A 27,291-nucleotide genomic window follows, 5' to 3' on the forward strand; every position below is an offset into this window, starting at 1 on the left:
CAATGCCGAGAACTTCATATATTGTAGTTGGATAGCGTATTATTTCAGAACTAAGAACAGATTGGTTTCACTGGGGATTGAACCCAGGACCTTCTGCGTGTTAAGCAGACGTGATGACCACTACACTATGAAACCTGACAAAAAGTTACTGTGTATTGGCTAGCAGAGCAGAATTGTGACTGACGGGGCCTTTTTATTGCTGAAGGAAAGTATTTTTGGTTAATGAAACATTTACAATTATTATTACATATTTTACCAGTTTTATTCCTACAAAGGGATTTTGCTTAAATTAAAGTTTAGATTGAATGTGTTACTTTTTTCTCCATAGTTTGGTCTTTTGCTTTTGTATTTATGGGAACTATATATTTTGAAACAAATAGGATTTTTATAATATGGGATTATGTTTTCTGCTAAAATGGTCAATAAAAAAGAAACCCAAAATCGTAGTTCTCTTTGTGATGGAAGCCAAAATGTATTGTCATTTGGCAACGAAACCAAGAATTTCACATACTACAGGTCGATAGGAAATTACTTCAACACCAAAAACAGATTGGTTTCACTGGGGATTGAACCAAGGACCTTCTGCGTGTGAAGCAGACGTGATGACCACCACACTATGCAACCTTTGAAATCCTGCAAAGTAATGGCAATTAGAGACGAGTTTTGACCGCCAGGGGAAAAAAAACAAATTCGTAGCTCTGTTGGTGATGGAAGCTAAAACATCCCGTTATTCGTCAACAAAGCCAAGAACGTTATATACTGCAGGTTGATAGGGGATTATTTCAACACCAAGAACACATGGGTTTCACTGGGGATTGAACCCAGGACCTTCTGCGTGTAAAGCAGGCGTGATTTCCACTACACTATGATACTTTTGAAAGCCTGCAAAGTAATGGCAATTAGAGACGAGTTTTGACCGCCAGGGGAAAAAAAATAAATAAATTGTAGTTCTGTTTGTGATGGAAGCCAAAACATCCCGTCGTTCGGCAACAAAGCCGAGAACTTTATATATTGTTGTTGGATAGCGTAATATTTCAACACTAAGAACAGATTGGTTTCACTGGGGATTGAACCCAGGACCTTCTGCGTGTTAAGCAGACGTGATGACCACTACACTATGAAACCTGACAAAAAGTTACTGTGTATTGGCTAGCAGAGCAGAATTGTGACTGACGGGGCCTTTTTATTGCTGAAGGAAAGTATTTTTGGTTAATGAAACATTTACAATTATTATTACATATTTTACCAGTTTTATTCCTACAAAGGGATTTTGCTTAAATTGAAGTTTATATTGAATGTGTTACTTTTTTCTCCATAGTTTGGTCTTTTGCTTTTGTATTTATGGGAACTATATATTTTGAAACAAATAGGATTTTTATAATATGGGATTATGTTTTCTGCTAAAATGGTCAATAAAAAAGAAACCCAAAATCATAGTTCTCTTTGTGATGGAAGCCAACATGTATTGTCATTTGGCAACGAAACCAAGAATTTCACATATTACAAGTCGATAGGAATTTACTTCAACACCAAAAAAAGATTGGTTTCACTGAGGATTGAACCCAGGACCTTCTGCGTGTGAAGCAGATGTGATGACCACTACACTATGAAACCTTTGAAAGCCTGCAAAGTAATGGCAATTAGAGACGAGTTTTGACCGCCAGGGAAAAAAAAAAAACAAATTTGTAGCTCTGTTGGGGATGGAAGCCAAAACATCCCATCATTCAGCAACAAAGCCAAGAACTTCATATATTGTAGTTTAATTGAGTATTATTTCAACACCAAGAACAGATTGGTTTTACTGGGGATTGAACGCAGGACCTTCTGCATGTTAAGCAGACGTGATGACCACTACTCTATGAAACCTGATAGAAAGTTACTGTGTATTGGCTAGCAGAGCAGAATTGTGACTGACGGGGCCTTTTTATTGCTGAAGGAATGTATTTTTGGTTAATGAAACATTTACAATTTTTATTACATATTTTACCAGTTTTATTCCTACAAAGGGATTTTGCTTAAAAGGAAGTTTACATTGAATGTGTTACTTTTTTCCACATAGTTTAGTTGTTTGCTTTTGTATTTAAAGGAACTATATATTTGGAAACAAATAGGATTTTTATAATATGGGATTATGTTTTCTGCTAAAATGGTCAATAAAAAAGAAACCCAAAATCGTAGTTCTCTTGGTGAGGGAAGCCAAAATATATTATCAGTTGGCAACAAAACCAAGAATTTCATGTTGATATCAAATTACATCAACAGCGAAAACGGCTTGTTTTTACTGGGGATTGAACCCAGGACCTTCTGCGTGTGAAGTAGACGTGATGACCACTCCACTATGAAACCTGTGAAATCCTTCAAAGTAATGGCATTTAGAGACGAGTTTTGACCGCCAGGGGAAAAAAAAATAATAATTTGTAGTTCTGTTTGTGATGGAAGCCAAAACATACCGTCATTCGGCAACAATGTTGAGAACTTCATACATTGTCGTTGGATAGCGTATTATTTCAACACTAAGAACAGATTGGTTTCACTGGGGATTGAACCCAGGACCTTCTGCGTGTTAAGCAGACGTGATGACCACTACACTATGAAACCTGATGAAAAGTTACTGTGTATTGGCTAGCAGAGCAGAATTGAGACTGACGGGGCCTTTTTATTGCTGAAGGAAAGTATTTTTGGTTAATGAAACATTTACAATTATTATTACATATTTTACCAGTTTTATTCCTACAAAAGGATTTTGCTTAAATTGAAGTTTATATTGAATGTGTTACTTTTTTCTCCATAGTTTGGTCTTTTGCTTTTGTATTTATGGGAACTATATATTTTGAAACAAATAGGATTTTTATAATATGGGATTATGTTTTCTGCTAAAATGGTCAATAAAAAAGAAACCCAAAATCGTAGTTCTCTTTGTGATGGAAGCTAAAATGTATTGTCATTTGGCAACGAAACCAAGAATTTCACATATTACAAGTCGATAGGAAATTACTTCAACACCAAAAACAGATTGGTTTCACTGGGGATTGAACCCAGGACCTTCAGCATGTGAAGCAGACATGATGACCACTACACTATGAAACCTTTGAAATCCTGCAAAGTAATGGCATTTAGAGACGAGTTTTGACCGCCAGGGGACAAAAAACAAATTTGTAGCTCTGTTGGTGATGGAAGCTAAAACATCCCGTTATTCTGCAACAAAGCCAAGAACATTATATACTGCAGGTTGATAGGGGATTATTTCAACACCAAGAACACGTGGGTTTCACTGGGGATTGAACCCAGGATCTTCTGCGTGTAAAGCAGACGTGATTTCCACTACACTATGAAACCTTTGAAAGCCTGCAAAGTAATGGCAATTAGAGACGAGTTTTGACCGCCAGGGGAAAAAAAAACAAATTCGTAGCTCTGTTTTGGATGGAAGCCAAAACATCCCATCATTCGGCAACAAAGCCACGAACTTCATATATTGTAGTTTAATTGAGTATTATTTTAACACCAAGAACAGATTGGTTTTACTGGGGATTGAACGCAGGACCTTCTGCGTGTTAAGCAGACGTGATGACCACTACTCTATGAAACCTGATGGAAAGTTACTGTGTATTGGCCAGCAGAGCAGAATTGTGACTGACGGGGCCTTTTTATTGCTGAAGGAAAGTATTTTTGGTTAATGAAACATTTACAATTTTTATTACATATTTTACCAGTTTTATTCCTACAAAGGGATTTTGCTTAAAAGGAAGTTTACATTGAATGTGTTACTTTTTTCCACATAGTTTAGTTGTTTGCTTTTGTATTTAAAGGAACTGTATATTTGGAAACAAACAGGATTTTTATAATATGGGATTATGTTTTCTGCTAAAATGGTCAATAAAAAAGAAACCCAAAATCGTAGTTCTCTTGGTGAGGGAAGCCAAAATATATTATCAGTTGGCAACAACACCAAGAATTTCATATATTTCATGTTGATAGCAAATTTCTTCAACAGCGAAAACGGCTTGTTTTTACTGGGGATTGAACCCAGGACCTTCTGCGTGTGAAGTAGACGTGATGACCACTCCACTATGAAACCTGTGAAATCCTGCAAAGTAATGGCATTTAGAGATGAGTTTTGACCGCCAGGGAAAAAAAAAAATAATTTGTAGTTCTGTTTGTGATGGAAGCTAAAACATACCGTCATTCGGCATCAATGCCGAGAACTTCATATATTGTAGTTGGATAGCGTATTAGTTCAACACTAAGAACAGATTGGTTTCACTGGGGATTGAACCCAGGACCTTCTACGTGTTAAGCAGACGTGATGACCACTACACTTTGAAACCTGACGAAAAGTTACTGTCTATTGGCTAGCAGAGCAGAATTGTGACTGACGGGGCCTTTTCATTGCTGAAGGAAAGTATTTTTGGTTAATGAAACAATTACAATTATTATTACATATTTTACCAATTTTATTCCTACAAAGGGATTTTGCTTAAATTGAAGTTTATATTGAATGTGTTACTTTTTTCTCCATAGTTTGGTCTTTTGCTTTTGTATTTATGGGAACTATATATTTTGAAACAAATAGGATTTTTATAATATGGGATTATGTTTTCTGCTAAAATGGTCAATAAAAAAGAAACCCAAAATCGTAGTTCTCTTTGTGATGGAAGCCAAAATGTATTGTCATTTGGCAACGAAACCAAGAATTTCACATACTACAGGTCGATAGGAAATTACTTCAACACCAAAAACAGATTGGTTTCACTGGGGATTGAACCAAGGACCTTCTGCGTGTGAAGCAGACATGATGACCCCCACACTATGAAACCTTTGAAATCCTGCAAAGTAATGGCAATTAGAGACGAGTTTTGACCGCCAGGGGAAAAAAAACAAATTCGTAGCTCTGTTGGTGATGGAAGCTAAAACATCCCGTTATTCGTCAACAAAGCCAAGAACTTTATATACTGCAGGTTGATAGGGGATTATTTCAACACCAAGAACACATGGGTTTCACTGGGGATTGAACCCAGGACCTTCTGCGTGTAAAGCAGGCGTGATTTCCACTACACTATGAAACTTTTGAAAGCCTGCAAAGTAATGGCAATTAGAGACGAGTTTTGACCGCCAGGGGAAAAAAAAAAATAAATTGTAGTTCTGTTTGTGATGGAAGCCAAAACATCCCGTCGTTCGGCAACAAAGCCGAGAACTTTATATATTGTAGTTGGATAGCGTAATATTTCAACACTAAGAACAGATTGGTTTCACTGGGGATTGAACCCAGGACTTTCTGCGTGTTAAGCAGACGTGATGACCACTACACTATGAAACCTGACGAAAAGTTACTGTGTATTGGCTAGCAGAGCAGAATTGTGACTGACGGGGCCTTTTTATTGCTGAAGGAAAGTATTTTTGGTTAATGAAACATTTACAATTATTATTACATATTTTACCAGTTTTATTCCTACAAAGGGATTTTGCTTAAATTGAAGTTTATATTGAATGTGTTACTTTTTTCTCCATAGTTTGGTCTTTTGCTTTTGTATTTATGGGAACTATATATTTTGAAACAAATAGGATTTTTATAATATGGGATTATGTTTTCTGCTAAAATGGTCAATAAAAAAGAAACCCAAAATCGTAGTTCTCTTTGTGATGGAAGCCAAAATGTATTGTCATTTGGCAACGAAACCAAGAATTTCACATATTACAAGTCGATAGGAATTTACTTCAACACCAAAAAAAGATTGGTTTCACTGAGGATTGAACCCATGACCTTCTGCGTGTGAAGCAGATGTGATGACCACTACACTATGAAACCTTTGAAAGCCTGCAAAGTAATGGCAATTAGAGACGAGTTTTGACCGCCAGGGAAAAAAAAAACAAATTCGTAGCTCTGTTGGGGATGGAAGCCAAAACGTCCCATCATTCAGCAACAAAGCCAAGAACTTCATATATTGTAGTTTAATTGAGTATTATTTCAACACCAAGAACAGATTGGTTTTACTGGGGATTGAACGCAGGACCTTCTGCATGTTAAGCAGATGTGATGACCACTACTCTATGAAACCTGATAGAAAGTTACTGTGTATTGGCTAGCAGAGCAGAATTGTGACTGACGGGGCCTTTTTATTGCTGAAGGAAAGTATTTTTGGTTAATGAAACATTTACAATTTTTATTACATATTTTACCAGTTTTATTCCTACAAAGGGATTTTGCTTAAAAGGAAGTTTACATTGAATGTGTTACTTTTTTCCACATAGTTCAGTTGTTTGCTTTTGTATTTAAAGGAACTTTATATTTGGAAACAAACAGGATTTTTATAATATGGGATTATGTTTTCTGCTAAAATGGTCAATAAAAAAGAAACCCAAAATCGTAGTTCTCTTGGTGAGGGAAGCCAAAATATATTATCAGTTGGCAACAAAACCAAGAATTTCATATATTTCATGTTGATAGCAAATTACATCAACAGCGAAAACGGCTTGTTTTTACTGGGGATTGAACCCAGGACCTTCTGCGTGTGAAGTAGACGTGATGACCACTCCACTATGAAACCTGTGAAATCCTTCAAAGTAATGGCATTTAGAGACGAGTTTTGACCGCCAGGGGAAAAAAAAAAATAATTTGTAGTTCTGTTTGTGATGGAAGCCAAAACATACCGTCATTCGGCAACAATGTCGAGAACTTCATACATTGTCGTTGGATAGCGTATTATTTCAACACTAAGAACAGATTGGTTTCACTGGGGATTGAACCCAGGACCTTCTGCATGTTAAGCAGACGTGATGACCACTACACTATGAAACCTGATGAAAAGTTACTGTGTATTGGCTAGCAGAGCAGAATTGTGACTGACGGGGCCTTTTTATTGCTGAAGGAAAGTATTTTTGGTTAATGAAACATTTACAATTATTATTACATATTTTACCAGTTTTATTCCTACAAAAGGATTTTGCTTAAATTGAAGTTTATATTGAATGTGTTACTTTTTTCTCCATAGTTTGGTCTTTTGCTTTTGTATTTATGGGAACTATATATTTTGAAACAAATAGGATTTTTATAATATGGGATTATGTTTTCTGCTAAAATGGTCAATAAAAAAGAAACCCAAAATCGTAGTTCTCTTTGTGATGGAAGCCAAAATGTATTGTCATTTGGCAACGAAACCAAGAATTTCACATATTACAAGTCGATAGGAAATTACTTCAACACCAAAAACAGATTGGTTTCACTGGGGATTGAACCCAGGACCTTCAGCGTGTGAAGCAGACATGATGACCACTACACTATGAAACCTTTGAAATCCTGCAAAGTAATGGCATTTAGAGACGAGTTTTGACCGCCAGGGGACAAAAAACAAATTCGTAGCTCTGTTGGTGATGGCAGCTAAAACATGCCGTTATTCTGCAACAAAGCCAAGAACATTATATACTGCAGGTTGATAGGGGATTATTTCAACACCAAGAACACGTGGGTTTCACTGGGGATTGAACCCAGGATCTTCTGCGTGTAAAGCAGACGTGATTTCCACTACACTATGAAACCTTTGAAAGCCTGCAAAGTAATGCCAATTAGAGACGAGTTTTGACCGCCAGGGAAAAAAAAAAACAAATTCGTAGCTCTGTTGGGGATGGAAGCCAAAACATCCCATCATTCGGCAACAAAGCCAAGAACTTCATATATTGTAGTTTAATTGAATATTATTTCAACGCCAAGAACAGATTGGTTTTACTGGGAATTGAACGCATGACCTTCTGCGTGTTAAGCAGACGTGATGACCACTACTCTATGAAACCTGATGGAAAGTAACTGTGTATTGGCTAGCAGAGCAGAATTGTGACTGACGGGGCCTTTTTATTGCTGAAGGAAAGTATTTTTGGTTAATGAAACATTTACAATTGTTATTACATATTTTACCAGTTTTATTCCTACAAAGGGATTTTGCTTAAATTGAAGTTTATATTGAATGTGTTACTTTTTTCTCCATAGTTTGGTCTTTTGCTTTTGTATTTATGGGAACTATATATTTTGAAACAAACAGGATTTTTATAACATGGGAATATGTTTTCTGCTAAAATGGTCAATAAAAAAGAAACCCAAAATCGTAGTTCTCTTGGTGATGGAAGCCAAAATATATTATCAGTTGGCAACAAAACCAAGAATTTCATATATTTCATGTTGATAGCAAATTACATCAACAGCGAAAACGGCTTGTTTTTACTGGGGATTGAACCCAGGACCTTCTGCGTGTGAAGTAGACGTGATGACCACTCCACTATGAAACCTGTGAAATCCTTCAAAGTAATGGCATTTAGAGACGAGTTTTGACCGCCAGGGGAAAAAAAAAAATAATTTGTAGTTCTGTTTGTGATGGAAGCCAAAACATACCGTCATTCGGCAACAATGTCGAGAACTTCATACATTGTCGTTGGATAGCGTATTATTTCAACACTAAGAACAGATTGGTTTCACTGGGGATTGAACCCAGGACCTTCTGCATGTTAAGCAGACGTGATGACCACTACACTATGAAACCTGATGAAAAGTTACTGTGTATTGGCTAGCAGAGCAGAATTGTGACTGACGGGGCCTTTTTATTGCTGAAGGAAAGTATTTTTGGTTAATGAAACATTTACAATTATTATTACATATTTTACCAGTTTTATTCCTACAAAAGGATTTTGCTTAAATTGAAGTTTATATTGAATGTGTTACTTTTTTCTCCATAGTTTGGTCTTTTGCTTTTGTATTTATGGGAACTATATATTTTGAAACAAATAGGATTTTTATAATATGGGATTATGTTTTCTGCTAAAATGGTCAATAAAAAAGAAACCCAAAATCGTAGTTCTCTTTGTGATGGAAGCCAAAATGTATTGTCATTTGGCAACGAAACCAAGAATTTCACATATTACAAGTCGATAGGAAATTACTTCAACACCAAAAACAGATTGGTTTCACTGGGGATTGAACCCAGGACCTTCAGCGTGTGAAGCAGACATGATGACCACTACACTATGAAACCTTTGAAATCCTGCAAAGTAATGGCATTTAGAGACGAGTTTTGACCGCCAGGGGACAAAAAACAAATTCGTAGCTCTGTTGGTGATGGCAGCTAAAACATGCCGTTATTCTGCAACAAAGCCAAGAACATTATATACTGCAGGTTGATAGGGGATTATTTCAACACCAAGAACACGTGGGTTTCACTGGGGATTGAACCCAGGATCTTCTGCGTGTAAAGCAGACGTGATTTCCACTACACTATGAAACCTTTGAAAGCCTGCAAAGTAATGGCAATTAGAGACGAGTTTTGACCGCCAGGGAAAAAAAAAAACAAATTCGTAGCTCTGTTGGGGATGGAAGCCAAAACATCCCATCATTCGGCAACAAAGCCAAGAACTTCATATATTGTAGTTTAATTGAATATTATTTCAACGCCAAGAACAGATTGGTTTTACTGGGGATTGAACGCATGACCTTCTGCGTGTTAAGCAGACGTGATGACCACTACTCTATGAAACCTGATGGAAAGTTACTGTGTATTGGCTAGCAGAGCAGAATTGTGACTGACGGGGCCTTTTTATTGCTGAAGGAAAGTATTTTTGGTTAATGAAACATTTACAATTGTTATTACATATTTTACCAGTTTTATTCCTACAAAGGGATTTTGCTTAAATTGAAGTTTATATTGAATGTGTTACTTTTTTCTCCATAGTTTGGTCTTTTGCTTTTGTATTTATGGGAACTATATATTTTGAAACAAACAGGATTTTTATAACATGGGAATATGTTTTCTGCTAAAATGGTCAATAAAAAAGAAACCCAAAATCGTAGTTCTCTTGGTGATGGAAGCCAAAATATATTATCAGTTGGCAACAAAACAAAGAATTTCATATATTACAGGTTGATAGAAATTACTTCAACAGCGAAAACGGATTGTTTTTACTGGGGATTGAACCCAGGACCTTCTGCGTGTGAAGTAGACGTGATGACGAATCCACTATGAAACCTGTGAAATCCTGCAAAGTAATGGCATTTAGAGACGAGTTTTGACCGCCAGGGAAAAAAAAAAATAATTTGTAGTTCTGTTTGTGATGGAAGCTAAAACATACCGTCATTCGGCATCAATGCCGAGAACTTCATATATTGTAGTTGGATAGCGTATTAGTTCAACACTAAGAACAGATTGGTTTCACTGGGGATTGAACCCGGGACCTTCTACGTGTTAAGCAGACGTGATGACCACTACACTTTGAAACCTGACGAAAAGTTACTGTCTATTGGCTAGCAGAGCAGAATTGTGACTGACGGGGCCTTTTCATTGCTGAAGGAAAGTATTTTTGGTTAATGAAACAATTACAATTATTATTACATATTTTACCAATTTTATTCCTACAAAGGGATTTTGCTTAAATTGAAGTTTATATTGAATGTGTTACTTTTTTCTCCATAGTTTGGTCTTTTGCTTTTGTATTTATGGGAACTATATATTTTGAAACAAATAGGATTTTTATAATATGGGATTATGTTTTCTGCTAAAATGGTCAATAAAAAAGAAACCCAAAATCGTAGTTCTCTTTGTGATGGAAGCCAAAATGTATTGTCATTTGGCAACGAAACCAAGAATTTCACATACTACAGGTCGATAGGAAATTACTTCAACACCAAAAACAGATTGGTTTCACTGGGGATTGAACCAAGGACCTTCTGCGTGTGAAGCAGACATGATGACCCCCACACTATGAAACCTTTGAAATCCTGCAAAGTAATGGCAATTAGAGACGAGTTTTGACCGCCAGGGGAAAAAAAACAAATTCGTAGCTCTGTTGGTGATGGAAGCTAAAACATCCCGTTATTCGTCAACAAAGCCAAGAACTTTATATACTGCAGGTTGATAGGGGATTATTTCAACACCAAGAACACATGGGTTTCACTGGGGATTGAACCCAGGACCTTCTGCGTGTAAAGCAGGCGTGATTTCCACTACACTATGAAACTTTTGAAAGCCTGCAAAGTAATGGCAATTAGAGACGAGTTTTGACCGCCAGGGGAAAAAAAAAAATAAATTGTAGTTCTGTTTGTGATGGAAGCCAAAACATCCCGTCGTTCGGCAACAAAGCCGAGAACTTTATATATTGTAGTTGGATAGCGTAATATTTCAACACTAAGAACAGATTGGTTTCACTGGGGATTGAACCCAGGACTTTCTGCGTGTTAAGCAGACGTGATGACCACTACACTATGAAACCTGACGAAAAGTTACTGTGTATTGGCTAGCAGAGCAGAATTGTGACTGACGGGGCCTTTTTATTGCTGAAGGAAAGTATTTTTGGTTAATGAAACATTTACAATTATTATTACATATTTTACCAGTTTTATTCCTACAAAGGGATTTTGCTTAAATTGAAGTTTATATTGAATGTGTTACTTTTTTCTCCATAGTTTGGTCTTTTGCTTTTGTATTTATGGGAACTATATATTTTGAAACAAATAGGATTTTTATAATATGGGATTATGTTTTCTGCTAAAATGGTCAATAAAAAAGAAACCCAAAATCGTAGTTCTCTTTGTGATGGAAGCCAAAATGTATTGTCATTTGGCAACGAAACCAAGAATTTCACATATTACAAGTCGATAGGAATTTACTTCAACACCAAAAAAAGATTGGTTTCACTGAGGATTGAACCCATGACCTTCTGCGTGTGAAGCAGATGTGATGACCACTACACTATGAAACCTTTGAAAGCCTGCAAAGTAATGGCAATTAGAGACGAGTTTTGACCGCCAGGGAAAAAAAAAACAAATTCGTAGCTCTGTTGGGGATGGAAGCCAAAACGTCCCATCATTCAGCAACAAAGCCAAGAACTTCATATATTGTAGTTTAATTGAGTATTATTTCAACACCAAGAACAGATTGGTTTTACTGGGGATTGAACGCAGGACCTTCTGCATGTTAAGCAGATGTGATGACCACTACTCTATGAAACCTGATAGAAAGTTACTGTGTATTGGCTAGCAGAGCAGAATTGTGACTGACGGGGCCTTTTTATTGCTGAAGGAAAGTATTTTTGGTTAATGAAACATTTACAATTTTTATTACATATTTTACCAGTTTTATTCCTACAAAGGGATTTTGCTTAAAAGGAAGTTTACATTGAATGTGTTACTTTTTTCCACATAGTTCAGTTGTTTGCTTTTGTATTTAAAGGAACTTTATATTTGGAAACAAACAGGATTTTTATAATATGGGATTATGTTTTCTGCTAAAATGGTCAATAAAAAAGAAACCCAAAATCGTAGTTCTCTTGGTGAGGGAAGCCAAAATATATTATCAGTTGGCAACAAAACCAAGAATTTCATATATTTCATGTTGATAGCAAATTACATCAACAGCGAAAACGGCTTGTTTTTACTGGGGATTGAACCCAGGACCTTCTGCGTGTGAAGTAGACGTGATGACCACTCCACTATGAAACCTGTGAAATCCTTCAAAGTAATGGCATTTAGAGACGAGTTTTGACCGCCAGGGGAAAAAAAAAAATAATTTGTAGTTCTGTTTGTGATGGAAGCCAAAACATACCGTCATTCGGCAACAATGTCGAGAACTTCATACATTGTCGTTGGATAGCGTATTATTTCAACACTAAGAACAGATTGGTTTCACTGGGGATTGAACCCAGGACCTTCTGCATGTTAAGCAGACGTGATGACCACTACACTATGAAACCTGATGAAAAGTTACTGTGTATTGGCTAGCAGAGCAGAATTGTGACTGACGGGGCCTTTTTATTGCTGAAGGAAAGTATTTTTGGTTAATGAAACATTTACAATTATTATTACATATTTTACCAGTTTTATTCCTACAAAAGGATTTTGCTTAAATTGAAGTTTATATTGAATGTGTTACTTTTTTCTCCATAGTTTGGTCTTTTGCTTTTGTATTTATGGGAACTATATATTTTGAAACAAATAGGATTTTTATAATATGGGATTATGTTTTCTGCTAAAATGGTCAATAAAAAAGAAACCCAAAATCGTAGTTCTCTTTGTGATGGAAGCCAAAATGTATTGTCATTTGGCAACGAAACCAAGAATTTCACATATTACAAGTCGATAGGAAATTACTTCAACACCAAAAACAGATTGGTTTCACTGGGGATTGAACCCAGGACCTTCAGCGTGTGAAGCAGACATGATGACCACTACACTATGAAACCTTTGAAATCCTGCAAAGTAATGGCATTTAGAGACGAGTTTTGACCGCCAGGGGACAAAAAACAAATTCGTAGCTCTGTTGGTGATGGCAGCTAAAACATGCCGTTATTCTGCAACAAAGCCAAGAACATTATATACTGCAGGTTGATAGGGGATTATTTCAACACCAAGAACACGTGGGTTTCACTGGGGATTGAACCCAGGATCTTCTGCGTGTAAAGCAGACATGATTTCCACTACACTATGAAACCTTTGAAAGCCTGCAAAGTAATGGCAATTAGAGACGAGTTTTGACCGCCAGGGAAAAAAAAAAACAAATTCGTAGCTCTGTTGGGGATGGAAGCCAAAACATCCCATCATTCGGCAACAAAGCCAAGAACTTCATATATTGTAGTTTAATTGAATATTATTTCAACGCCAAGAACAGATTGGTTTTACTGGGGATTGAACGCATGACCTTCTGCGTGTTAAGCAGACGTGATGACCACTACTCTATGAAACCTGATGGAAAGTTACTGTGTATTGGCTAGCAGAGCAGAATTGTGACTGACGGGGCCTTTTTATTGCTGAAGGAAAGTATTTTTGGTTAATGAAACATTTACAATTGTTATTACATATTTTACCAGTTTTATTCCTACAAAGGGATTTTGCTTAAATTGAAGTTTATATTGAATGTGTTACTTTTTTCTCCATAGTTTGGTCTTTTGCTTTTGTATTTATGGGAACTATATATTTTGAAACAAACAGGATTTTTATAACATGGGAATATGTTTTCTGCTAAAATGGTCAATAAAAAAGAAACCCAAAATCGTAGTTCTCTTGGTGATGGAAGCCAAAATATATTATCAGTTGGCAACAAAACAAAGAATTTCATATATTACAGGTTGATAGAAATTACTTCAACAGCGAAAACGGATTGTTTTTACTGGGGATTGAACCCAGGACCTTCTGCGTGTGAAGTAGACGTGATGACGAATCCACTATGAAACCTGTGAAATCCTGCAAAGTAATGGCATTTAGAGACGAGTTTTGACCGCTAGGGGAAAAAAAAAAATAATTTGTAGTTCTGGTTGTGATGGAAGCCAAAACATCCCGTCATTCAACAACAAAGCCGAGAACTTCATATATTGTAGTTTGATAGCGTATTATTTCAACACTAAGAACAGATTGGTTTCACTGGGGATTGAACCCAGGACCTTCTGCGTGTTAAGCAGACGTGATGACCACTACACTATAAAACCTGATGAAAAGTTACTGTGTATTTGGCTAGCAGAGCAGAATTGTGACTGACGGGGCCTTTTTATTGCTGAAGGAAAGTATTTTTGGTTAATGAAACATTTACAATTTTTATTACATATTTTACCAGTTTTATTCCTACAAAGGGATTTTGCTTAAAAGGAAGTTTACATTAAATGTGTTTCTTTTTTCCACATAGTTTAGTTGTTTGCTTTTTTATTTAAAGGAACTATATATTTTGAAACAAACAGGATTTTTATAATATGGGATTATGTTTTCTGCTAAAATGGTCAATAAAAAAGAAACCCAAAATCGTAGTTCTCTTGGTGAGGGAAGCCAAAATATATTATCAGTTGGCAACAAAACCAAGATTTTCATTTATTACAGGTTTATAGCAAATTACTACAACAGCGAAAACGGCTTATTTTTATTGGGGACTGAACCCAGGACCTTCTGCGTGTGAAGTAGACGTGATGACGACTCCACTATGAAACCTGTGAAATACTCCGAAGTAATGGCATTTAGAGACGAGTTTTGACCGCCAGGGGAAAAAAAAAATAATTTGTAGTTCTGTTTGTGATAGAAGCCAAAACACACCGTCATTCGGCAACAATGCCGAGAACTTCATATATTGTAGTTGGATAGCGTATTATTTCAAAACTAAGAACAGATTGGTTTCACTGGGGATTGAACCCAGGACCTTCTGCGTGTTAAGCAGACGTGATGACCACTACACTATGAAACCTGACGAAAAGTTACTGTGTATTGGCTAGCAGAGCAGAATTGTGACTGACGGGGCCTTTTTATTGCTGAAGGAAAGTATTTTTGGTTAATGAAACATTTACAATTATTATTACATATTTTAACCAGTTTTATTCCTACAAAGGGATTTTGCTTAAATTAAAGTTTAGATTGAATGTGTTACTTTTTTCTCCATAGTTTGGTCTTTTGCTTTTGTATTTATGGGAACTATATATTTTGAAACAAATAGGATTTTTATAATTTGGGATTATGTTTTCTGCTAAAATGGTCAATAAAAAAGAAACCCAAAATCGTAGTTCTCTTTGTGATGGAAGCCAAAATGTATTGTCATTTGGCAACGAAACCAAGAATTTCACATACTACAGGTCGATAGGAAATTACTTCAACACCAAAAACAGATTGGTTTCACTGGGGATTGAACCAAGGACCTTCTGCGTGTGAAGCAGACGTGATGACCACCACACTATGAAACCTTTGAAATCCTGCAAAGTAATGGCAATTAGAGACGAGTTTTGACCGCCAGGGGAAAAAAAACAAATTCGTAGCTCTGTTGGTGATGGAAGCTAAAACATCCCGTTATTCGTCAACAAGGCCAAGAACGTTATATACTGCAGGTTGATAGGGGATTATTTCAACACCAAGAACACATGGGTTTCACTGGGGATTGAACCCAGGACCTTCTGCGTGTAAAGCAGGCGTGATTTCCACTACACTATGATACTTTTGAAAGCTTGCAAAGTAATGGCAATTAGAGACGAGTTTTGACCGCCAGGGGAAAAAAAATAAATAAATTGTAGTTCTGTTTGTGATGGAAGCCAAAACATCCCGTCGTTCGGCTACAAAGCCGAGAACTTTATATATTGTAGTTGGATAGCGTAATATTTCAACACAAAGAACAGATTGGTTTCACTGGGGATTGAACCCAGGACCTTCTGCGTGTTAAGCAGACGTGATGACCACTACACTATGAAACCTGACGAAAAGTTACTGTGTATTGGCTAGCAGAGCAGAATTGTGACTGACGGGGCCTTTTTATTGCTGAAGGAAAGTATTTTTGGTTAATGAAACATTTACAATTATTATTACATATTTTACCAGTTTTATTCCTACAAAGGGATTTTGCTTAAATTGAAGTTTATATTGAATGTGTTACTTTTTTCTCCATAGTTTGGTCTTTTGCTTTTGTATTTATGGGAACTATATATTTTGAAACAAATAGGATTTTTATAATATGGGATTATGTTTTCTGCTAAAATGGTCAATAAAAAAGAAACCCAAAATCGTAGTTCTCTTTGTGATGGAAGCCAAAATGTATTGTCATTTGGCAATGAAACCAAGAATTTCACATATTACAAGTCGATAGGAAATTACTTCAACACCAAAAACAGATTGGTTTCACTGAGGATTGAACCCAGGACCTTCTGCATGTGAAGCAGATGTGATGACCACTACACTATGAAACCTTTGAAATCCTGCAAAGTAATGGCATTTAGAGACGAGTTTTGACCGCCAGGGGACAAAAAACAAATTCGTAGCTCTGTTGGTGATGGAAGCTAAAACATCCCGTTATTCTGCAACAAAGCCAAGAACATTATATACTGCAGGTTGATAGGGGATTATTTCAACACCAAGAACACGTGGGTTTCACTGGGGATTGAACCCAGGATCTTCTGCGTGTAAAGCAGACGTGATTTCCACTACACTATGAAACCTTTGAAAGCCTGCAAAGTAATGGCAATTAGAGACGAGTTTTGACCGCCAGGGAAAAAAAAACAAATTCGTAGCTCTGTTTTGGATGGAAGCCAAAACATCCCATCATTCGGCAACAAAGCCACGAACTTCATATATTGTAGTTTAATTGATTATTATTTTAACACCAAGAACAGATTGGTTTTACTGGGGATTGAACGCAGGACCTTCTGCGTGTTAAGCAGACGTGATGACCACTACTCTATGAAACCTGATGGAAAGTTACTGTGTATTGGCCAGCAGAGCAGAATTGTGACTGACGGGGCCTTTTTATTGCTGAAGGAAAGTATTTTTGGTTAATGAAACATTTACAATTTTTATTACATATTTTACCAGTTTTATTCCTACAAAGGGATTTTGCTTAAAAGGAAGTTTACATTGAATGTGTTACTTTTTTCCACATAGTTTAGTTGTTTGCTTTTGTATTTAAAGGAACTGTATATTTGGAAACAAACAGGATTTTTATAATATGGGATTATGTTTTCTGCTAAAATGGTCAATAAAAAAGAAACCCAAAATCGTAGTTCTCTTGGTGAGGGAAGCCAAAATATATTATCAGTTGGCAACAACACCAAGAATTTCATATATTTCATGTTGATAGCAAATTTCTTCAACAGCGAAAACGGCTTGTTTTTACTGGGGATTGAACCCAGGACCTTCTGCGTGTCAAGTAGACGTGATGACCACTCCACTATGAAACCTGTGAAATCCTGCAAAGTAATGGCATTTAGAGACGAGTTTTGACCGCCAGGGAAAAAAAAAAACAAATTCGTAGCTCTGTTGGGGATGGAAGCCAAAAGATCCCATCATTCGGCGACAAAGCCAAGAACTTCATATATTGTAGTTTAGTTGAGTATTATTTCAACACTAAGAACAGATCGGTTTTACGGGGGATTGAACGCAGGACCTTCTGCGTGTTAAGCAGACGTGATGACCACTACTCTATGAAACCTGATGGAAAGTTACTGTGTATTGGCCAGCAGAGCAGAATTGTGACTGACGGGGCCTTTTTATTGCTGAAGGAAAGTATTTTTGGTTAATGAAACATTTACAATTTTTATTACATATTTTACCAGTTTTATTCCTACAAAGGGATTTTTCTTAAAAGGAAGTTTACATTGAATGTGTTACTTTTTTCCACATAGTTTAGTTGTTTGCTTTTGTATTTAAAGTAACTATATATTTTGAAACAAACAGGATTTTTATAATATGGGATTATGTTTTCTGCTAAAATGGTCAATAAAAAAGAGACCCAAAATCGTAGTTCTCTTGGTGAGGGAAGCCAAAATATATTATCAGTTGGCAACAAAACCAAGAATTTCATATATTACAGGTTGATAGAAAATTACTTCAACAGCGAAAACGGCTTGTTTTTACTGGGGATTGAACCTTGGACCTTCTGCGTGTGAAGTAGACGTGATGACCACTCCACTTTGAAACCTGTGAAATCCTGCAAAGTAATGGCATTTAGAGACGAGTTTTGACCGCCAGGGAAAAAAAAAAAATAATTTGTAGTTCTGTTTGTGATGGAAGCTAAAACATACCGTCATTCAGCAACAATGCCGAGAACTTCATATATTGTAGTTGGATAGCGTATTAGTTCAACAATAAGAACAGATTGGTTTCACTGGGGATTGAACCCAGGACCTTCTACGTGTTAAGCAGACGTGATGACCACTACACTATGAAACCTGACGAAAAGTTACTGTGTATTGGCTAGCAGAGCAGAATTGTGACTGACGGGGCCTTTTTATTGCTGAAGGAAAGTATTTTTGGTTAATGAAACATTTACAATTATTATTACATATTTTAACCAGTTTTATTCCTACAAAGGGATTTTGCTTAAATTAAAGTTTAGATTGAATGTGTTACTTTTTTCTCCATAGTTTGGTCTTTTGCTTTTGTATTTATGGGAACTATATATTTTGAAACAAATAGGATTTTTATAATTTGGGATTATGTTTTCTGCTAAAATGGTCAATAAAAAAGAAACCCAAAATCGTAGTTCTCTTTGTGATGGAAGCCAAAATGTATTGTCATTTGGCAACGAAACCAAGAATTTCACATACTACAGGTCGATAGGAAATTACTTCAACACCAAAAACAGATTGGTTTCACTGGGGATTGAACCAAGGACCTTCTGCGTGTGAAGCAGACGTGATGACCACCACACTATGAAACCTTTGAAATCCTGCAAAGTAATGGCAATTAGAGACGAGTTTTGACCGCCAGGGGAAAAAAAACAAATTCGTAGCTCTGTTGGTGATGGAAGCTAAAACATCCCGTTATTCGTCAACAAGGCCAAGAACGTTATATACTGCAGGTTGATAGGGGATTATTTCAACACCAAGAACACATGGGTTTCACTGGGGATTGAACCCAGGACCTTCTGCGTGTAAAGCAGGCGTGATTTCCACTACACTATGATACTTTTGAAAGCTTGCAAAGTAATGGCAATTAGAGACGAGTTTTGACCGCCAGGGGAAAAAAAATAAATAAATTGTAGTTCTGTTTGTGATGGAAGCCAAAACATCCCGTCGTTCGGCTACAAAGCCGAGAACTTTATATATTGTAGTTGGATAGCGTAATATTTCAACACAAAGAACAGATTGGTTTCACTGGGGATTGAACCCAGGACCTTCTGCGTGTTAAGCAGACGTGATGACCACTACACTATGAAACCTGACGAAAAGTTACTGTGTATTGGCTAGCAGAGCAGAATTGTGACTGACGGGGCCTTTTTATTGCTGAAGGAAAGTATTTTTGGTTAATGAAACATTTACAATTATTATTACATATTTTACCAGTTTTATTCCTACAAAGGGATTTTGCTTAAATTGAAGTTTATATTGAATGTGTTACTTTTTTCTCCATAGTTTGGTCTTTTGCTTTTGTATTTATGGGAACTATATATTTTGAAACAAATAGGATTTTTATAATATGGGATTATGTTTTCTGCTAAAATGGTCAATAAAAAAGAAACCCAAAATCGTAGTTCTCTTTGTGATGGAAGCCAAAATGTATTGTCATTTGGCAATGAAACCAAGAATTTCACATATTACAAGTCGATAGGAAATTACTTCAACACCAAAAACAGATTGGTTTCACTGAGGATTGAACCCAGGACCTTCTGCATGTGAAGCAGATGTGATGACCACTACACTATGAAACCTTTGAAATCCTGCAAAGTAATGGCATTTAGAGACGAGTTTTGACCGCCAGGGGACAAAAAACAAATTCGTAGCTCTGTTGGTGATGGAAGCTAAAACATCCCGTTATTCTGCAACAAAGCCAAGAACATTATATACTGCAGGTTGATAGGGGATTATTTCAACACCAAGAACACGTGGGTTTCACTGGGGATTGAACCCAGGATCTTCTGCGTGTAAAGCAGACGTGATTTCCACTACACTATGAAACCTTTGAAAGCCTGCAAAGTAATGGCAATTAGAGACGAGTTTTGACCGCCAGGGAAAAAAAAACAAATTCGTAGCTCTGTTTTGGATGGAAGCCAAAACATCCCATCATTCGGCAACAAAGCCACGAACTTCATATATTGTAGTTTAATTGATTATTATTTTAACACCAAGAACAGATTGGTTTTACTGGGGATTGAACGCAGGACCTTCTGCGTGTTAAGCAGACGTGATGACCACTACTCTATGAAACCTGATGGAAAGTTACTGTGTATTGGCCAGCAGAGCAGAATTGTGACTGACGGGGCCTTTTTATTGCTGAAGGAAAGTATTTTTGGTTAATGAAACATTTACAATTTTTATTACATATTTTACCAGTTTTATTCCTACAAAGGGATTTTGCTTAAAAGGAAGTTTACATTGAATGTGTTACTTTTTTCCACATAGTTTAGTTGTTTGCTTTTGTATTTAAAGGAACTGTATATTTGGAAACAAACAGGATTTTTATAATATGGGATTATGTTTTCTGCTAAAATGGTCAATAAAAAAGAAACCCAAAATCGTAGTTCTCTTGGTGAGGGAAGCCAAAATATATTATCAGTTGGCAACAACACCAAGAATTTCATATATTTCATGTTGATAGCAAATTTCTTCAACAGCGAAAACGGCTTGTTTTTACTGGGGATTGAACCCAGGACCTTCTGCGTGTCAAGTAGACGTGATGACCACTCCACTATGAAACCTGTGAAATCCTGCAAAGTAATGGCATTTAGAGACGAGTTTTGACCGCCAGGGAAAAAAAAAAACAAATTCGTAGCTCTGTTGGGGATGGAAGCCAAAAGATCCCATCATTCGGCGACAAAGCCAAGAACTTCATATATTGTAGTTTAGTTGAGTATTATTTCAACACTAAGAACAGATCGGTTTTACGGGGGATTGAACGCAGGACCTTCTGCGTGTTAAGCAGACGTGATGACCACTACTCTATGAAACCTGATGGAAAGTTACTGTGTATTGGCCAGCAGAGCAGAATTGTGACTGACGGGGCCTTTTTATTGCTGAAGGAAAGTATTTTTGGTTAATGAAACATTTACAATTTTTATTACATATTTTACCAGTTTTATTCCTACAAAGGGATTTTTCTTAAAAGGAAGTTTACATTGAATGTGTTACTTTTTTCCACATAGTTTAGTTGTTTGCTTTTGTATTTAAAGTAACTATATATTTTGAAACAAACAGGATTTTTATAATATGGGATTATGTTTTCTGCTAAAATGGTCAATAAAAAAGAGACCCAAAATCGTAGTTCTCTTGGTGAGGGAAGCCAAAATATATTATCAGTTGGCAACAAAACCAAGAATTTCATATATTACAGGTTGATAGAAAATTACTTCAACAGCGAAAACGGCTTGTTTTTACTGGGGATTGAACCTTGGACCTTCTGCGTGTGAAGTAGACGTGATGACCACTCCACTTTGAAACCTGTGAAATCCTGCAAAGTAATGGCATTTAGAGACGAGTTTTGACCGCCAGGGAAAAAAAAAAAATAATTTGTAGTTCTGTTTGTGATGGAAGCTAAAACATACCGTCATTCAGCAACAATGCCGAGAACTTCATATATTGTAGTTGGATAGCGTATTAGTTCAACAATAAGAACAGATTGGTTTCACTGGGGATTGAACCCAGGACCTTCTACGTGTTAAGCAGACGTGATGACCACTACACTTTGAAACCTGACGAAAAGTTACTGTGTATTGGCTAGCAGAGCAGAATTGTGACTGACGGGGCCTTTTCATTGCTGAAGGAAAGTATTTTTGGTTAATTAAACATTTACAATTATTATTACATATTTTACCAATTTTATTCCTACAAAGGGATTTTGCTTAAATTGAAGTTTATATTGAATGTGTTACTTTTTTCTCCATAGTTTGGTCTTTTGCTTTTGTATTTAAAGGAACTATATATTTTGAAACAAACAGGACTTTTATAATATGGGATTATGTTTTCTGCTAAAATTGTCAATAAAAAATAAACCCAAAATCGTAGTTCTCTTGCTGAGGGAAGCCAAAATATATTATCAGTTGGCAATAAAACCAAGAATTTTATATATTACAGGTTGATAGCAAATTACTTCACCATCGAAAACGGCTTGTTTTTACAGGGGATTGAACCCAGGACCTTCAGCGTGTGAAGTAGACGTGATGACCACTCCACTATGAAACCTGTGAAATCCTGCAAAGTAATGGCATTTAGAGACGTGTTTAGACCGCCAGGGGAAAAAAAAATAATTTGTAGTTCTGTTTGTGATGGAAGCCAAAACATACCGTCATTCGGCAACAATGCCGAGAACTTTATATATTGCAGTTGGATAGCGTATTATTTCAACACTAAGGACAGATTGGTTTCACTGGGGATTGAACCAAGGACCTTCTGCGTGTTAAGCAGACGTGATGACCACTACACTATGAAACCTGACGATAAATTACTGTGTATTGGCTAGCAGAGCAGAATTGTGACTGACGGGGCCTTTTTATTGCTGAAGGAAAGTATTTTTGGTTAATGAAACATTTACAATTTTTATTACATATTTTACCAGTTTTATTCCTAGAAAGGGATTTTGCTTAAATTGAAGTTTATATTGAATGTGTTACTTTTTTCTCCATAATTTGGTCTTTTGCTTTTGTATTTATGGGAACTATATATTTTGAAACAAATAGGATTTTTATAATATGGGATTATGTTTTCTGCTAAAATGGTCAATAAAAAAGAAACCCAAAATCGTAGTTCTCTTTGTGATGGAAGCCAAAATGTATTGTCATTTTGCAACGAAACCAAGAATTTCACATATTACAAGTCGATAGGAAATTACTTCAACACCAAAAACAGATTGGTTTCACTGGGGATTGAACGCAGGACCTTCTGCGTGTGAAGCAGACATGATGACCACTACACTATGAACCCTTTGAAATCCTGCAAAGTAATGGCAATTAGAGACGAGTTTTGACCGCCAGGGGAAAAAAACAAATTCGTAGCTCTGTTGGTGATGGAAGCTAAAACATCTCGTTATTCGGCAACAAAGCCAAGAACTTTATATACTGCAGGATGATAGGGGATTATTTCAACACCAAGAACACATGGGTTTCACTGGGGATTGAACCCAGGACCTTCTGCGTGTAAAGCAGATGTGATTTCCAATACACTATGAAACCTTTGGAAGCCTGCAAAGTAATGGCAATTAGAGACGAGTTTTGACCGCCAGGGAAAAAAAAAAAACAAATTCGTAGCTCTGTTGGGGATGGAAGCCAAAACATCCCATCATTCGGCAACAAAGCCTAGAACTTCATATATTGTAGTTTATTTCAGTATTATTTCAACACCAAGAACAGATTGGTTTTACTGGGGATTGAACCCAGGATCTTCAGCGTGTTAAGCAGACGTGATAACCACTACACTATGAAACCTGATGAAAAGTTACTGTGTATTGGCTAGTTGAGCAGAATTGTGACTGACGGGGCCTTTTTATTGCTGAAGGAAAGTATTTTTGGTTAATGAAACATTTACAATTTTTATTACATATTTTACCAGTTTTATTCCTACAAAGGGATTTTGCTTAAAAGGAAGTTTACATTGAATGTGTTACTTTTTTCCACATAGTTTAGTTGTTTGCTTTTGTATTTAAAGTAACTATATATTTTGAAACAAACAGGATTTTTATAATATGGGATTATGTTTTCTGCTAAAATGGTCAATAAAAAAGAGACCCAAAATCGTAGTTCTCTTGGTGAGGGAAGCCAAAATATATTATCAGTTGGCAACAAAACCAAGAATTTCATATATTACAGGTTGATAGAAAATTACTTCAACAGCGAAAACGGCTTGTTTTTACTGGGGATTGAACCTTGGACCTTCTGCGTGTGAAGTAGACGTGATGACCACTCCACTTTGAAACCTGTGAAATCCTGCAAAGTAATGGCATTTAGAGACGAGTTTTGACCGCCAGGGAAAAAAAAAAAATAATTTGTAGTTCTGTTTGTGATGGAAGCTAAAACATACCGTCATTCAGCAACAATGCCGAGAACTTCATATATTGTAGTTGGATAGCGTATTAGTTCAACAATAAGAACAGATTGGTTTCACTGGGGATTGAACCCAGGACCTTCTACGTGTTAAGCAGACGTGATGACCACTACACTTTGAAACCTGACGAAAAGTTACTGTGTATTGGCTAGCAGAGCAGAATTGTGACTGACGGGGCCTTTTCATTGCTGAAGGAAAGTATTTTTGGTTAATTAAACATTTACAATTATTATTACATATTTTACCAATTTTATTCCTACAAAGGGATTTTGCTTAAATTGAAGTTTATATTGAATGTGTTACTTTTTTCTCCATAGTTTGGTCTTTTGCTTTTGTATTTAAAGGAACTATATATTTTGAAACAAACAGGACTTTTATAATATGGGATTATGTTTTCTGCTAAAATTGTCAATAAAAAATAAACCCAAAATCGTAGTTCTCTTGCTGAGGGAAGCCAAAATATATTATCAGTTGGCAATAAAACCAAGAATTTTATATATTACAGGTTGATAGCAAATTACTTCACCATCGAAAACGGCTTGTTTTTACAGGGGATTGAACCCAGGACCTTCAGCGTGTGAAGTAGACGTGATGACCACTCCACTATGAAACCTGTGAAATCCTGCAAAGTAATGGCATTTAGAGACGTGTTTAGACCGCCAGGGGAAAAAAAAATAATTTGTAGTTCTGTTTGTGATGGAAGCCAAAACATACCGTCATTCGGCAACAATGCCGAGAACTTTATATATTGCAGTTGGATAGCGTATTATTTCAACACTAAGGACAGATTGGTTTCACTGGGGATTGAACCAAGGACCTTCTGCGTGTTAAGCAGACGTGATGACCACTACACTATGAAACCTGACGATAAATTACTGTGTATTGGCTAGCAGAGCAGAATTGTGACTGACGGGGCCTTTTTATTGCTGAAGGAAAGTATTTTTGGTTAATGAAACATTTACAATTTTTATTACATATTTTACCAGTTTTATTCCTAGAAAGGGATTTTGCTTAAATTGAAGTTTATATTGAATGTGTTACTTTTTTCTCCATAATTTGGTCTTTTGCTTTTGTATTTATGGGAACTATATATTTTGAAACAAATAGGATTTTTATAATATGGGATTATGTTTTCTGCTAAAATGGTCAATAAAAAAGAAACCCAAAATCGTAGTTCTCTTTGTGATGGAAGCCAAAATGTATTGTCATTTTGCAACGAAACCAAGAATTTCACATATTACAAGTCGATAGGAAATTACTTCAACACCAAAAACAGATTGGTTTCACTGGGGATTGAACGCAGGACCTTCTGCGTGTGAAGCAGACATGATGACCACTACACTATGAACCCTTTGAAATCCTGCAAAGTAATGGCAATTAGAGACGAGTTTTGACCGCCAGGGGAAAAAAACAAATTCGTAGCTCTGTTGGTGATGGAAGCTAAAACATCTCGTTATTCGGCAACAAAGCCAAGAACTTTATATACTGCAGGATGATAGGGGATTATTTCAACACCAAGAACACATGGGTTTCACTGGGGATTGAACCCAGGACCTTCTGCGTGTAAAGCAGATGTGATTTCCAATACACTATGAAACCTTTGGAAGCCTGCAAAGTAATGGCAATTAGAGACGAGTTTTGACCGCCAGGGAAAAAAAAAAAACAAATTCGTAGCTCTGTTGGGGATGGAAGCCAAAACATCCCATCATTCGGCAACAAAGCCTAGAACTTCATATATTGTAGTTTATTTCAGTATTATTTCAACACCAAGAACAGATTGGTTTTACTGGGGATTGAACCCAGGATCTTCAGCGTGTTAAGCAGACGTGATAACCACTACACTATGAAACCTGATGAAAAGTTACTGTGTATTGGCTAGTTGAGCAGAATTGTGACTGACGGGGCCTTTTTATTGCTGAAGGAAAGTATTTTTGGTTAATGAAACATTTACAATTTTTATTACATATTTTACCAGTTTTATTCCTACAAAGGGATTTTGCTTAAAAGGAAGTTTACATTGAATGTGTTACTTTTTTCCACATAGTTTAGTTGTTTGCTTTTGTATTTAAAGTAACTATATATTTTGAAACAAACAGAATTTTTATAATATGGGATTATGTTTTCTGCTAAAATGGTCAATAAAAAAGAAACCCAAAATCGTAGTTCTCTTGGTGAGGGAAGCCAAAATATATTATCAGCTGGCAACAAAACCAAGAATTTCAAATGTTACAGGTTGATAGCAAATGACTTCCCATCATTCGGCAACAAAGCCAAGAACTTCATATATTGTAGTTTAATTGAGTATTATTTCAACACCAAGAACAGATTGGTTTTACTGGGGATTGAACGCAGGACCTTCTGCGTGTTAAGCAGACGTGATGACCTCTACTCTATGAAACCTGATGGAAAGTTACTGTGCATTGGCTAGCAGAGCAGAATTGTGACTGACGGGGCCTTTTTATTGCTGAAGGAAAGTATTTTGGGTAATGAAACATTTACAATTTGTATTACATATTTTACCAGTTTTATTCCTACAAAGGGATTTTGCTTAAAAGGAAGTTTACATTGAATGTGTTACTTTTTTCCACATAGTTTAGTTGTTTGCTTTTGTATTTAAAGGAACTATATATTTTGAAACAAACAGGATTTTTATAATATGGGATTATGTTTTCTGCTAAAATGGTCAATAAAAAAGAAACCCAAAATCGTAGTTCTCTTGGTGATGGAAGCCAAAATGTATTGTCATTTGGCAACGAAACCAAGAATTTCACATATTACAAGTCGATAGGAAATTACTTCAACAACCAAAAACAGATTGGTTTCACTGGCGATTGAACCCAGGACCTT

The 27,291-nt window shown here is 36.3% G+C and overlaps 18 non-coding genes across 18 annotated transcripts; all 18 read right to left on the minus strand.

The window, feature by feature from the left end:
• Window positions 1-62: 62 nt before the first annotated feature.
• Window positions 63-135, minus strand: TRNAV-AAC (transfer RNA valine (anticodon AAC)). Its single transcript has one exon. It is a non-coding gene; the product is annotated as a tRNA-Val (tRNA).
• Window positions 136-1,052: 917 nt separating this feature from the next.
• On the minus strand, window positions 1,053-1,125 carry TRNAV-AAC (transfer RNA valine (anticodon AAC)). The gene has a single exon. It is a non-coding gene; the product is annotated as a tRNA-Val (tRNA).
• A 1,400-nt stretch (window positions 1,126-2,525) lies between these two features.
• Window positions 2,526-2,598, minus strand: TRNAV-AAC (transfer RNA valine (anticodon AAC)). Its single transcript has one exon. It is a non-coding gene; the product is annotated as a tRNA-Val (tRNA).
• A 665-nt stretch (window positions 2,599-3,263) lies between these two features.
• Window positions 3,264-3,336, minus strand: TRNAV-UAC (transfer RNA valine (anticodon UAC)). Its single transcript has one exon. It is a non-coding gene; the product is annotated as a tRNA-Val (tRNA).
• Window positions 3,337-6,720: 3,384 nt separating this feature from the next.
• TRNAV-AAC (transfer RNA valine (anticodon AAC)) lies at window positions 6,721-6,793 on the minus strand. Its single transcript has one exon. It is a non-coding gene; the product is annotated as a tRNA-Val (tRNA).
• A 665-nt stretch (window positions 6,794-7,458) lies between these two features.
• On the minus strand, window positions 7,459-7,531 carry TRNAV-UAC (transfer RNA valine (anticodon UAC)). The gene has a single exon. It is a non-coding gene; the product is annotated as a tRNA-Val (tRNA).
• A 918-nt stretch (window positions 7,532-8,449) lies between these two features.
• Window positions 8,450-8,522, minus strand: TRNAV-AAC (transfer RNA valine (anticodon AAC)). Its single transcript has one exon. It is a non-coding gene; the product is annotated as a tRNA-Val (tRNA).
• Window positions 8,523-9,187: 665 nt separating this feature from the next.
• TRNAV-UAC (transfer RNA valine (anticodon UAC)) lies at window positions 9,188-9,260 on the minus strand. Its single transcript has one exon. It is a non-coding gene; the product is annotated as a tRNA-Val (tRNA).
• A 3,384-nt stretch (window positions 9,261-12,644) lies between these two features.
• Window positions 12,645-12,717, minus strand: TRNAV-AAC (transfer RNA valine (anticodon AAC)). Its single transcript has one exon. It is a non-coding gene; the product is annotated as a tRNA-Val (tRNA).
• A 1,655-nt stretch (window positions 12,718-14,372) lies between these two features.
• On the minus strand, window positions 14,373-14,445 carry TRNAV-AAC (transfer RNA valine (anticodon AAC)). Its single transcript has one exon. It is a non-coding gene; the product is annotated as a tRNA-Val (tRNA).
• Window positions 14,446-15,112: 667 nt separating this feature from the next.
• TRNAV-AAC (transfer RNA valine (anticodon AAC)) lies at window positions 15,113-15,185 on the minus strand. The gene has a single exon. It is a non-coding gene; the product is annotated as a tRNA-Val (tRNA).
• A 918-nt stretch (window positions 15,186-16,103) lies between these two features.
• Window positions 16,104-16,176, minus strand: TRNAV-AAC (transfer RNA valine (anticodon AAC)). The gene has a single exon. It is a non-coding gene; the product is annotated as a tRNA-Val (tRNA).
• Window positions 16,177-16,841: 665 nt separating this feature from the next.
• On the minus strand, window positions 16,842-16,914 carry TRNAV-UAC (transfer RNA valine (anticodon UAC)). The gene has a single exon. It is a non-coding gene; the product is annotated as a tRNA-Val (tRNA).
• Window positions 16,915-17,579: 665 nt separating this feature from the next.
• TRNAV-GAC (transfer RNA valine (anticodon GAC)) lies at window positions 17,580-17,652 on the minus strand. The gene has a single exon. It is a non-coding gene; the product is annotated as a tRNA-Val (tRNA).
• A 918-nt stretch (window positions 17,653-18,570) lies between these two features.
• On the minus strand, window positions 18,571-18,643 carry TRNAV-AAC (transfer RNA valine (anticodon AAC)). The gene has a single exon. It is a non-coding gene; the product is annotated as a tRNA-Val (tRNA).
• A 918-nt stretch (window positions 18,644-19,561) lies between these two features.
• On the minus strand, window positions 19,562-19,634 carry TRNAV-AAC (transfer RNA valine (anticodon AAC)). The gene has a single exon. It is a non-coding gene; the product is annotated as a tRNA-Val (tRNA).
• A 665-nt stretch (window positions 19,635-20,299) lies between these two features.
• Window positions 20,300-20,372, minus strand: TRNAV-UAC (transfer RNA valine (anticodon UAC)). The gene has a single exon. It is a non-coding gene; the product is annotated as a tRNA-Val (tRNA).
• Window positions 20,373-21,037: 665 nt separating this feature from the next.
• TRNAV-GAC (transfer RNA valine (anticodon GAC)) lies at window positions 21,038-21,110 on the minus strand. The gene has a single exon. It is a non-coding gene; the product is annotated as a tRNA-Val (tRNA).
• Between the last annotated feature and the right edge of the window lie 6,181 nt (window positions 21,111-27,291).

Source organism: Anomaloglossus baeobatrachus, chromosome 2, assembly GCF_048569485.1.
Source record: "Anomaloglossus baeobatrachus isolate aAnoBae1 chromosome 2, aAnoBae1.hap1, whole genome shotgun sequence".
NCBI classification, from domain to species: domain Eukaryota; kingdom Metazoa; phylum Chordata; class Amphibia; order Anura; family Aromobatidae; genus Anomaloglossus; species Anomaloglossus baeobatrachus.